The sequence below is a fragment of the Rhamphochromis longiceps genome, linkage group LG16 (genome assembly GCF_057381845.1).
Source record: "Rhamphochromis longiceps isolate RC_006_pf linkage group LG16, R_longiceps_female_GT1.1, whole genome shotgun sequence".
NCBI lineage: Eukaryota > Metazoa > Chordata > Actinopteri > Cichliformes > Cichlidae > Rhamphochromis > Rhamphochromis longiceps.
The window spans coordinates 26,288,875-26,301,718 of NC_140572.1; positions in this window are offsets into that span (position 1 = coordinate 26,288,875).

Sequence of the window (12,844 nt, forward strand, 5' to 3'; positions counted from 1 at the left end):
TATCTGAACCACATGCGGAAGATATTTCAGACTCAGAATCTACTCTGCTACACAACTTGTAATCAGTAACGAAACGGCTGCATTACACCACCCACTGAGAGGCCTCAGACAGCTTCATTACTTTCCTGTCTTTAATGTTGCTTTAGAACAACAATACACATTGGAGTGAAAAACACATTTTGTTTCGACGCCTCATTAGGCTGCCCATCACGAATGTGTTTTTCCATTTTTTCCCCTTAATTTTGCCGCTCTAAAGGAAATAATAATGATATGAATGTATGAAAATGTTCTGAAGTCTTTCGTTTCAAAGCAATAATGATTATATAACTGGAAATAATTGGAAAATTATTCCTGCATGGAAGAGCACTTGGGAAAAGCGTCGCTTTGCACATGACAACTTCACCCTGTGGCTTTGGATGAGTGATTGCTTTTTTTTTCTTTTTTTACATTAATTCAGCTTGATGAGAGCTAGATGAGCTCTCTGTAATGTTATGTTAAAAGGGCAGCTCATCTAATCATATATGACTCTATCTACACTTATTATCTGTTATTTCATGTGTAAATTGGAGTGCCTATAATCTGTCATTCATATATAGTAGGTTTTCCATTGGGTATGACTCATATCCGCCTGCATTTAATAAGCCAGCAGGATGACTATTTTACTAAGGATCCACCTGTGCAGTAATGAGCTGATGGAAAAGAGAGATTAAGCTGAAGTGTGTGGGAGGAGGTGTACTGTAGCAATTATCTGGAACTTGACTTTGATTTTGTAATTTGTGCTTCAGTCAGCTGTTGTCTGATAGATTTCATAGACGTGACTTAATAGGAACACAGATGGTGACTTACAATATGAGGGTTACGACCAGAAATTTTCAGATTTTGAGCGCATAGAGCTTATAAACGTATGAGATTACAAAATACCGAGATTGAGAGATTGCAAAATATTATTATTTCACCAGCTGTTTAAATAATGATATTGACTCATAAGAAGTACCTCTGTCAGCAGAATACACTCAAAACATACGTCTAGTCACACATACTTCACACAGTGAAGTATCACTTCGTACAGCAGGCTCTGTTTACAATAGCGCTTGGGCCCATTAGCAACTCATGCTAGTGTTAACAAACACTCTGTCCGCATCCACAGTTTTCTTGGCCGTATGTTTCTGTTGAGTCGAAAAGACATTCTCAGAAAGAGTGACCAGCCCAAAAACTGTGAAAAATAATGGGATGTGACTTCACTGCATACCTGACCCATTTTAGCAGTTTTGTTTAATTCCTCTGTGACTTTAGCACTGAGGAAAAATGATTCTTAATAAAGCAGAAAATTATGATTCAAATAAAGTCCTTGAGTGTTTTGACCCACTGGCAGTATTACATCTAAAAAACTTTATTCCCTTTCTAACAGCACTGATGCGACTTCAGAAGAAGCAGCACACCAACATGACTGTGATTCTTCTGAAAGCAGCTGAGAAATAATTCATCCAGCCAAGCCCATCAAAGAGCTTAGCAAGGTCCAAGGCCATGTGTTCTCAGTGTTGCTCAATTGAAACACATTTAATTCATGCAGAGTTATGCTGCCTTTTAAACACTTCATCTGAAAACACTGAACCTACATCTGCACTGCATCATCCCACATACCACATACAACCAAAAAATGTTATACTCATTCTCTTTTGGCTTATTAAGCCCTCCCATTTCCTCCAAAATACCTACGTTTAAGAATCGACTTTATAGCTTTTATCCATCACTTTATTGAGCTAAAATGTCATAGCATTTAATATTTTGTAGTTATTTCTTAAATTTCTATGCTTTAATATCCTAAAGATAATGGACATATGGCAAATGGACAAAACCATCAGGCCACATACTAATTACACCTACAGGAGCAGCTCAACCATAGAAACCCATGCCTTGAAGCTACCGACACACAGTTTTTGCACTGATGTTAATGTCAGGGGGGTTTGGACCTCAGCAGTTATTGAATCAGCAGCGCACTGGGGATTTATTTCAACACTCAGGAATCCTTTTCTGTAACTTTATGTCATCTGCCATTTTTGTGGCTGAATTGCTGTGATTCCTAAATGCTATATTGCTTTGGCAATAATACCACTTACAGCTCCATTTACAACCTGTTGCAATGGTGGCATCCCATTATAATAACACGCTTGAATTCTGTGAGCTCTTAAGAATCACCCATTCTCTCACAAATGTTTATTAATGCCGACTGAATGGCTAGATGTTTGATTTTCTACACCTGAGGCGATGAAACTGAAAACATCTGAATTCAAATATTAAGCCCATGAGCCGCCCCATTTGTTGTACTGCAGTGGAGTTTCAATATGTGTTAAATAAAGACTAAATGCTATTACATGATTCAGGACTTTGCCCTTGGTATGTTATCGCAACACCTCCTGAAACTGGGTCATTACATCTGTATTGCATATGAATGTCAATTTCATTGCTGTTGATGCTTAAATTTTATCTTACCTTTGAAAGTAAGTGTCTCAAATATGTAAATCATACTTAAGGGAGAAATCAGACAAGCCCAAAAGAAAAATAATCCGTTCAGAATGAAACTGAGGTGCTGGACTGTAACACAGAGTTCAGGACGGTTCATGTCAGCATTCATTTGAATTCAACTGAGAGCCAGTGACCTCAGCATCATATTTTTACACCATGGAGACAAACAGTTACAGTATCCATCATGCGCTAATGCTGAAGCCGGACTTTGGGTGTATTACAGCACACACAGCAGCTGTACATGTGTGTTTGTGTGTGTTTGAATGGTTTTGTAGAGTATATGTGATATGACTGTCACGTGTAAGCCGATGCAAAAATGAGAGCGTCTGACTGGTAGGGTGTGTTGGTCAGCTGTTAATGATGCTGTCATCTCAGGGAGGCTCCTTTCTCAAGAGAAAAGCTTACTCATGGACTAACTGGCTGGCCTACTTTTACTGAAAACTGGATCACTGCACGAAACACACACAAACAAGCACATCCACAAGGGCCCAGTAATTCTGCAGTATTTTGCGCTTACACATGCAAATTTTGGTCAGGTGCAAACCACAAAATGGTAAATGCTTTGCTTTTTTGTAACGCCCTTTACCCTTAACACTTGTAAAAAGTGCCTCACCCATTCACCCATACTCACCAGCATTAGCAGAGGTTTCATGCAAGATGTTAGCTTGCCAGCTATAGTAGTTTTGTATTTGTTGTCTCGGCCATAAACACCTATGCACGTGGAGAGGCTCGGGGATCGCCGGACCTGCTGTTACACCTTTGATCTTTGTCTACTTTTTGATCAACATGTTGCCAAGACAACTGAGCTCAGGTTCAGTAAATCACCAGACCTGAACTGAATTTCTTTATTTATTCTTTGAATTAATTATTGGTTTATTGCTCTGTTTATGCAGTTCAGGTCAGACTCCCGAAAGACCAGCGGCTAAATACAAAACTAACAAAACAAGCTGAGAAAACAGATAATGATGCATCTGCTCAACAGAGGGCTAGAGACTGTTTTCAGCTCTCAAAACTAATCTTGTAATATGACCGCTAGTTTTTAATATTTAGACCCTAAAGGGCAATTCAGGCTTACCCACATTATTTATTTTTCTCTTCATGCAATGCTGAAGTCCAGTTCTGGAAAAAAGCTAAAAACAATAATCATTTCAATAGCCCAACCTTCCTCCCACTGTGTTTTGTGTATTAAGGCCTGATATTTAGAGCAGCGCATTAGGACATTTATTTTATTTTTATGGAAATCCGATGATCTTTAGTATGCAGATAAGATGTGTCCATTAGAGGGACAAAATTCCAAAATGTAAGTAATACTAGGGCCAGAGTCAATATTGACACTGGTTATCAGTGCTTTTTATTAATGTTACTGTGAAGGAAGGAAATTTGCTATACAGAAGAGAATGGTTAGTTGAAAGTATGAGCCGCATACTTTTGAGAGTGCTATTATGTGCTTATTTGATTGTTTTATTTTAAGGATTTAATTGTAATTTTGTAAATTAATAATAAAATAACTGAAATAAATAGTTTGTCCTGCCCACAAAAGTGCTTGGGATGCAAGGCAAACTTGGGATGAGTGTTTATTTTGGAGGAACTTTGGCCCACTCTTCTTTACAACTTTCGTTCATTCACTGGTGTTTACAAGATTTCGTTTTTGCGAAGCTCTCTTAAGGCCCCAACACAGAACTCTAGACAGGTTGAGACCATTGCAGCACCTTAATTATTTGCTTTTTTTTCAGCCATTCTGTGCTTGGGATCATTTTCCTGTCACACAGATGGCCTAACATTTCACTCCAGGATACTGTGGTATACAAACAAGCTCATAATCACAGAGCACTCATGTCTTGTGACTGCAAAGCAAACCCAAATCATGACTCCTCCACAACTCTGCTTGTCAGCTTGCATGAGGTGTTTGTGCTGTTATACTGTGCCAAACATCTCCACTTTGGTCTCATTTGTTTTAGAAAGAAGCTGCTTTCCCTAGGCAACCTTTTCTTGTAGGACACACTCTTTTTGTAATTGGACTGTTACAAGCTTTAGCACATAGCTATCTGAGGTGTGTAGAGTTTGAGAGACAGCTCTAGAGTTTTGTTTTTTTGCAGTTTCACAGTCTGATCTTGGCTTGAATTTCAAGGGATGTCCACTCAGGGGAAGATTTTGACAATGTGTTAACATGCACTCGAATGCTACAGACCAGCAGACTGCTGGAAACTTCTACTTTCATAGAGTTGGTCACACTTGCTGATAATCTATTTATCAAGTGCATTTGATCAGCAGCAGAACTGACCCTCTTAATTCCTATGAATTCCTCCAGAAGCAAAAATAGTACTTGTAGTATTTCACAGGACTGCATAGAGTGCCCTTAAACTTTTTTTTTTGACCATGTTCTTTTGGAAGTATCAAGCCCACCATTTTGCATCCGCCTTTGTGGTTTTGTTTACTTGGTCAATATTCAATTAAATTAGATTAAAATCCTGGTTTGGCACAATGTCGCCAACCAAAAAATCTACATTTATTAAGTTATATGCTACTAAACAATAATTGATCTGACAAGTAGTACTGCTTTTCAAGTCCCTATACCATCTGTCTTGTTTTGATTGTATTTTCAGACAAAGACACTTTTGATAGAATATTTTTGGCATATGAACCTATGACCAGGCTGCAGTTTTTTTCTCCCTTCTTGTGTTTCAGTTGTATATTGTAATAATAATGCACTATTGTTACAAAATCCCACAGCCCACCTGGACTTGCCTCATGGCACACCATTTGGGAATGGTGGCGTGCCATTGTTCTGCTGTAGCGTTGCATATTTGGTGATGAAATGATCACAATCGACTAAAACAACACAGATTTACAGCACAGAATTAGATAAACACAACAAAAAGAATAGTCTGGAAAAATACGGGTCAGTGAGATGTTATAAATACAGATTATTTATTATTTTCTTTGTGAAGTAAACCAGTTTGAATCAATAAGTGTCACTGCTTGGCTCGCTGTGTCATATCTCAGCCCTGTGAAAGACCTCAGTTTCTCTGCAGTAAACTGATTAAGGCGGGTGCCTGGGAATATTGCAGAAGGGAGTGTTTCCATTGTCAATATAACTCAGCAATTTAGAAGAGAAAACATAAACTTTCACCAGATATGATAAATTCTGTGTCACGCTGGGAAAGGGACTCTTTCAAACAAACAGATGCTCTTGTGGTGTGGGAGAGCCCATAGAAACAACCATGCAACACACTCTAGGTTGATTCATGGCTGGAGAACTGCTGATTTAGTACTTAAAAATGTAATATTGTGGAAATGCTGCTTACACCCCTTGTTGCAAAAACACCCACCCACCCACACACATGCACACACATACACATTAAGCTCTTGGTTTGGCGCATGCTGTAATTATCAACATAATTTGTAGAGATGACCGTTTTTTTTTTTCCGGATGACAAGTTGAACCCACGCTATTCACTTTGTACCTTGCCACCCAAGACACACAGAAATGCACAGCTGCACACGAAAACTAGCACACGCTCATCAGGTGTCTGAGATAATGAGGGTCTCTCAATTCAGCAGCAGGTGAGCTTGCCTTAGGTGATCGGGGATGGAAAAGATTAGCGGAAAATAAGAGGATTAAAAAAAGGGGGAATAAAGGAATGCAAGAATAAGGAGACAAATATGAGGAGGATTAGCAAAGCCAATAAATAGACAGATGTAAGTCACTACATGTGAAACAAACATGGGTGATTTATGAGACTGTGTCAGAGGATTCTTCGGAGCAGAAAACAATAATGATTAGACAATGTAAATGAATGCAAGTAAGATGGATGTGGACAGTTGGCAGAATTGATGCTTGTCTTGAAATTGATATTGTTATGACTTATATCTGTTCATAATAAAAAGAAATATAATAATAATTCATGGTGTATCTTTACAAATGCATTTCCTACAGCACTTGGTGCCAGTGTGGCTCACCAGGTTGAGCTTGGTGACCCATATGCTGTAGCACTGTTGTGGGGAATTGCGCATGTGCTGGGCTATTTGTTGCATTTTTTTCCCTCTACTGTCGCTCACAGCTTTACTGTCCACTGTTCTGTCGTAATAAAGGCTAAAAAGCCCCCCCCCCCCCCAAAAAAAAAAAACAAAAAAACAACAACAACAACTACAGCACTAATTCATGAGAGTGTTTGTTCATGAAAGACACTGCTGACAAAGACAGTCAAACACTACTTGTCTGAACACTTAGACCTCTGGAATTCATTATACTGCTAGTGCTATCACATCAAACAGATGTAGAGAAAGGTGGGGAATTGTGGAAATGTGGACCGTGAGACATAAACAAGACAAAATAGGACTAGAAGGCAAACTGGGGGCAAGGGGCAGAGGAAGAAAATACAGTGCTGAGAAAGGAAGGTGGATGAGGATTAAGTGAAAGGACAGAGAAGTGGAGAAGCAGGAAGAGATAGGGGGAGGAAGGAGGCAATGGAGAAACATCTGTTTTGCGTCAGCAGCAGGTTACAGGCTGATAGTAGGCCTTCAAGAGACTGAATAGAGAGACAATTATAGGGGCGAAAAAACGGGGCAGACGAAAGAGGAAAAAGTGCAAGGAGTGTGGAAAACATTACACAGATAGAAGTGTCTAATTGGAGGAGACAGACATTATCATAAGCTGCAGACCTCTAAGGGCATGTCTTATCTCGTGTGTGTGTGTGTGTGTGTGTGGGGGGGGGGGGGGGGGGGGGGGGGGGGGGGGAATGATATATCAGAACTGCGAGTCGAGGCGCCTGTTGATGTGTGTTGTTATATGTATCAACTAGACCTGAATATTGTTATTTCTCATTAGGGAGGATATTTTTGCTCCGACTATGTTTTATGTTATTGTGTCTGTGTGTGTGTATAGGTGTGTGTCTGTGTGTGTGTGCTGAGGGAGAGAGAGACTGAAAGACTCAGAGATAAGAACAGACAGATAAGAGAAAAACTAAAAAAGGAATATCTATGAGGAGAAGAAACCATAATAAAAGATGAAAGCGAAATCTCTGCGTGGGAGCAATAAAAGACTTTGTGGCACACAGAGGACTGGTTAGTATCAGGGAGCCATAATAATACACAGCCCTGGGGAAGCAAGGGGCTTGTAACACAGCAGTTTTACTGTACCATTTGCCCGATGCCCTATAGAAACCTTCAAACTCTAGCCTTTTCTTTTACACTTCCCTAGATAATATCAGATCAGAGAAAATGGTTAAAAAAAACCTTGAAGTGTCGAAATTTTTTTGGAAAGGTTCTCTCTGGTTAAAACATTTTTTCAAGGTTGCAGCTAATTATTCACTCTTCACACTACAGTTTAGTTCAGGACACTTCTTCATAGGGCTGTGTCTTATACAACAACAGTCAGGTATCTTTATATTAAACACAGCAAACCCTTGTTCTATTATACCCTCGGTAATTTGACTTAATACCATTTTGTGAGAGCTCAACAGCACCGTTTTATTTTTCAACCAAAGTGTGGCAGTGAAGCTGTGAAAATTAGGTTTCTTAAAATCACAATAAGGACTGAAGAATTCTGGCACAGGCCCAGACACAGTAATTATGCACTTCTCTACTGAAAGACAAGAAAGGAGGTCTTTCTAATGTAATCTCTTCTTTTGGGATGTAAGTCAGGGTGAGAGGCAGAATAGAGGGAGACAAGAGAAAGAGTCAGAGGATAGAAAGACAGGCAGTGCCATTTCAGACTCACAATAAAGGCTGGATAATATCAATCCCCAGTTATGGTGATGTCTTCTTATTCCCTAGTCTGTGTCACAGCCTACGTTTCTATTAAAGTCAATGAAGTAATGCTCTTCTCTGCACAATGACTTACAGAGAGAGCTTCAGATATGCCAAATATACCTTCGTTCCCTCGTGTCTGTCTTAGCTTAAATGTTGCAATACTTTACTGAACTGACAGGCTCTACTGCACTGCAGAAACGCAGTGACTTATACATCTTATGGAACATATAATATAATAAAAGATGCTTGTAAGTGTTTGCAGCTGAAGTAGAGTATGATTTGCAGGGAACTGGATGTCTGCATAGAAAATACAAGCAAGCAATTCTGTTTTATGAACTTGATTAAAAATACAGATTACTCCTGTGTGTTTGCATTTATGTATGAGCATGCATGTAATCAGTATATGATATGAAGAAAACCAGCCCGGATCCTGTGTTTAATCTGTGATCTTTGCTGGGCTTATCTTTGTTTCCCATGTGTTTAATGTCAGTAATGAGTGTATATTGCTTGTAATTTAGGAAACCATATCAAGGTACCCTTCTCGTTCTATATGAAAATATTTTCTGCTTGTGAAAATCTGAATTAAAAAAAGAATGCATGCCCAAAATGGAAATCAGCTAAAGTCAGAGTCATGCATGCATACATCCTGTGTAGAGCAGACCAGACTTCAAAAGCGGGCATTTATGGTACTGTGTTTTATTTTGTGTGGGTATCTGCAGAGTGGACATTCAACCTACTCAACCGACTCAGATGTACAGCGTGTAACTCATTGTGGATGATGCTGTGCATAGTTGGAAAATGGATTGGTTGAAGAGTTGGTAGCTTAAAAAATACATTACAGACATAATATTAAAAACAAAAACAAAAACCCAGCATGAAGAGCACAAGAGTGGCCACAGCCCATCCTTTTCATCGTATTTGAGACTCAGTTTCACTTCAGCTCTTTGAATCTTGTATATTTCCAAGGCTGGCTGAAAGACTAATAACTGCACAAGCAGGAACAGCCCACAGACCGGTTGTTTGTGACACCACCTCCTGTAAACAGCTACAACAGGTAAACAACGGTCTGCAAAGCTTGGTGTAGGCTCTGCATACGATCAGCGCACAGCCATGTGTAAGCCAGAACATTGCGCAGAGTAAGGCGTTCCTCACAGTTAATGTATTCTATAGTGAATGTACAATGTTGTCATGTCTTGCTAAATATATAGTGATAGACAGTATAGTAAGTATACGCCTGCATAGTTCACCCATGGTGTCTAATCAGTGATGCAGTGTCATCAAGAAGAAATGGCAGCCTGTCAAGCAGGATTAAGAACACATTTCACAACAATAACTACCACAAGGAGTTTATTTATTTGGAAAAATATGCTTACGCACAAAAGTGTGTGTTTGTAATTACTTCATATTGAACCAGTATTCATCTTTCACATTTTAATTATGAGACAGCAATTATATTATTAATAGTGCAGAAAAAATAAGCCAAATAAAATTCATTCATTTTCATGCCAAGCCTAATTTATAATCCTCTGCCTGGAGAGCACAGAGTATTGAATGACTGAATGATTTCAGACACAGCCAAGACATTAGGCGCACAAGCTAACATGCTAGCATTCACAGCTAGCACTTGTAAGAAACAAAAAAAGGAGGAGGAGGAATATCACCAGTTTTTTTTTAATGTAGAATTGGAAAAACATTTTTGACCAGGTGGTGGTGCCAGAGTAAGTTAGTAGGGACTTGCCAGATTCAGTAAAGAAGGAATGCAAGAATGTGAGCGAAACATGAAAGCTAAACCAGGTTTTTATGGCGCTTCCAATATCAGCATAAAAAGCAGAGATGCTTGCCTCGTGGTGGAAGTGAAAAAAACAGAACAAATAAAAAAAGTTGGTGCTTTAAAATTTCATGACAATCATCTAAGGCTGTGCTTTTTGAGATATTTCAATCTGCACCAAAGTGGTGGACTCAGTTGGCGGTACAGCCTCACCACAATGACTTCGAATAAGAACCAAAATCCACAACTTCAGAGACAAGGCATGGCTAAAAGTCTTCGCCGAAGTAAAAAGATCAGTTACACAGGTAGTAATAAAGTAAACAGAGAAGGCTCTGCAAATTGAGAAAGCTGAGGCAAAACCAGGTAACTGACCTACAGCAAAAACAAACTAGAAAACTATGTGAACACTGCTGGACCACTGACTGCAATCAACAATCTGGCAGAAAACTAAGGCAGCATTTGCTGCTTAAATACACAATGATGCAATTAGACACAGGTGAAACACATTAGTGTTTGAGTACTTAGGATTGTTTTGTTGTACTTTTTATATTTTACATTTATATTTATTATTGAAACTTGCACCAAGGGAGTGGCACTCCAATTTCGTTGTACTCTGTACAATGACAATGAAGGCTATTCTATTCTATTTTATTCTATTCTATTCTATTCTAGTGCCGAGCAGGTAATTGTACAGGAAGGATAGAGAGGGCAGGAGGAAGGCGGGGTAAATGTGAGGAACAAATTATACACAGAATGAAGACAATGAAAAAATATGCAATAACAAGAAAAAAACAGAACATAGTGTAAATAGTGAGCTTAAAGCTTTCATAATAATAACAAGAAATATCCCTGCATTAGATCTACAAAACACACTGTTATCCATACTAGCGTGAAAAATCAAAAACATTTTTGTATCAGTGTGTCTCCACACATGGCCTTGCATCTATGCCTAAATTTGTTCAGGCATAAATACGCCTTTAACTGTGCATGTGTATCAGTATGCAATAAATTAATATGAATAATAACTCAGTGGATGCTAAATCATGCTTTACATGTGCCCATGTTAAACTGTGATCTCTGTGATTTTGTGCAAAAGGAGACTACTCGTGTGTATATGTGTCCATCTGTGTATGCATGTCTGGGTGGCAGACATGCATACACATGCATAGGCAATGCCACGAGATATTCAACAGGAGAGGTTTGTGAGTCAGCAAACCTGAGGCTTTCTGACTCACAAACCGACGACTGGTGGGTGGTGTTTGTGTAAGTGTGATGTTTATGCATGGGTGCGCAATCGGAGTGATGTGTGCGAAAAAGCTACATGTTCGTGTCCGACATGAGACTATGTGAAAGGGCAAGGGATGAGATTGATGATTAGAAATGACTGGATGTGTTAAATAATTGTCAAAATGTTTCGTCTTTCTTGCTCTGTGCACGTTATGCACCATAAGACTGATTGCAGTTGTATAAATACAAACTTTAAATCATTTCTCTCTTATCCGATGAGCGCCATATGTCCCCCACAAAGATTTGGTTCATGACCATGATTTACTGCCAAAATATAATCACAAGCCAAAACCTTTCATGAATTAAAACTAAATAGGTTAGCCCAACCCAAGCTACAGGAAATTAGTGTGATGCTACAAAATAGGGTTATCGTGCCATGTCGAGATGCTTTTGCAGATCATCCTAAAAAGTTTCTTTTTGTAGATTAGCATACCTCTCGTAGAACATCACATGCTTATAGCCAAAGGAGATTAAGGACAGATGATATAGGGTAAAAGAAAGTATGGAAAAAAGGAAGAATCCACTTACGAAATAAACTAACAAATGAATGAGGAGGGGATAAAATAAAAACAGAATGCACAGTTAAAGAGAAAATAGGGGGTTGGGAAGGGGATAAAAGCAGCAGGACCTTGAAAGACGAAGAAGGAGGAAAACAGGGGAGTGTAAATATCTCCTAAAGCGATTTCTTCATATTTAGACAGACAGACAAACAAAGGAGTCAGCCTGCCAACTCTGCTTACCAGACTGATTCAGATTCACTGTCTGCTGCCGACTTCAATATGCTGCACAGATCAAGTGTTCCTAAACATTTCAAGTTGGGAAAATTCAAAACATATATCACTGCTGTAGGATCTGCTTTTGGGACCTTAACATCTGGATGATGAGCTAAATCTACTCTTTGACCTCAGTCACTTCTGTCTTAAGAAATGTAACCCTGAAACTGAAATAAGGCAGGAAACACACTTACACTTAAGCATATTATACTTGTATAATCTTCTTACAAGTTAATAAATATTGTTCTATAGTCACTGCATTTCAAGTCATTTCAGGTTTAAAGTTTAAAAAAAAGAAGAAGAGAGAAATCAATTGATTTATATTCCTTGTACTTCCTGGTGGTACTTTACACTGGCTAGCGTGCTCACTTAGTCTCAAGGGCAGCGGGCAATTTTTCAGGTCTTCGGATATCCATATCAATATTTCCTCTTCCGATTGTTTTTCACCTTTTACAAATGCAGACAAACAGAAAAGTGTGTTTGCTTGTATGCAAATAATGCCAGTAGCAATAGGAATTGGGCCAAAGGCTGCTATCAGCTCCAGGTTTTTGAAATGATCAATTTTCAGTGATAGAGTAGCTTTTTTGTTGTTGTTGTTGTTGTTTTGTTTTCTTTGTGTTTGTTGAAGCCGCAAGTTAATCGAATTTTTATTGAATCTAATATTAAATAAAAAAGATTGGGCAAACGGTAAGCATTACTCCACTAAACTAATAAAAAAAGTGTGCTTGCATCTCCCAGTGAG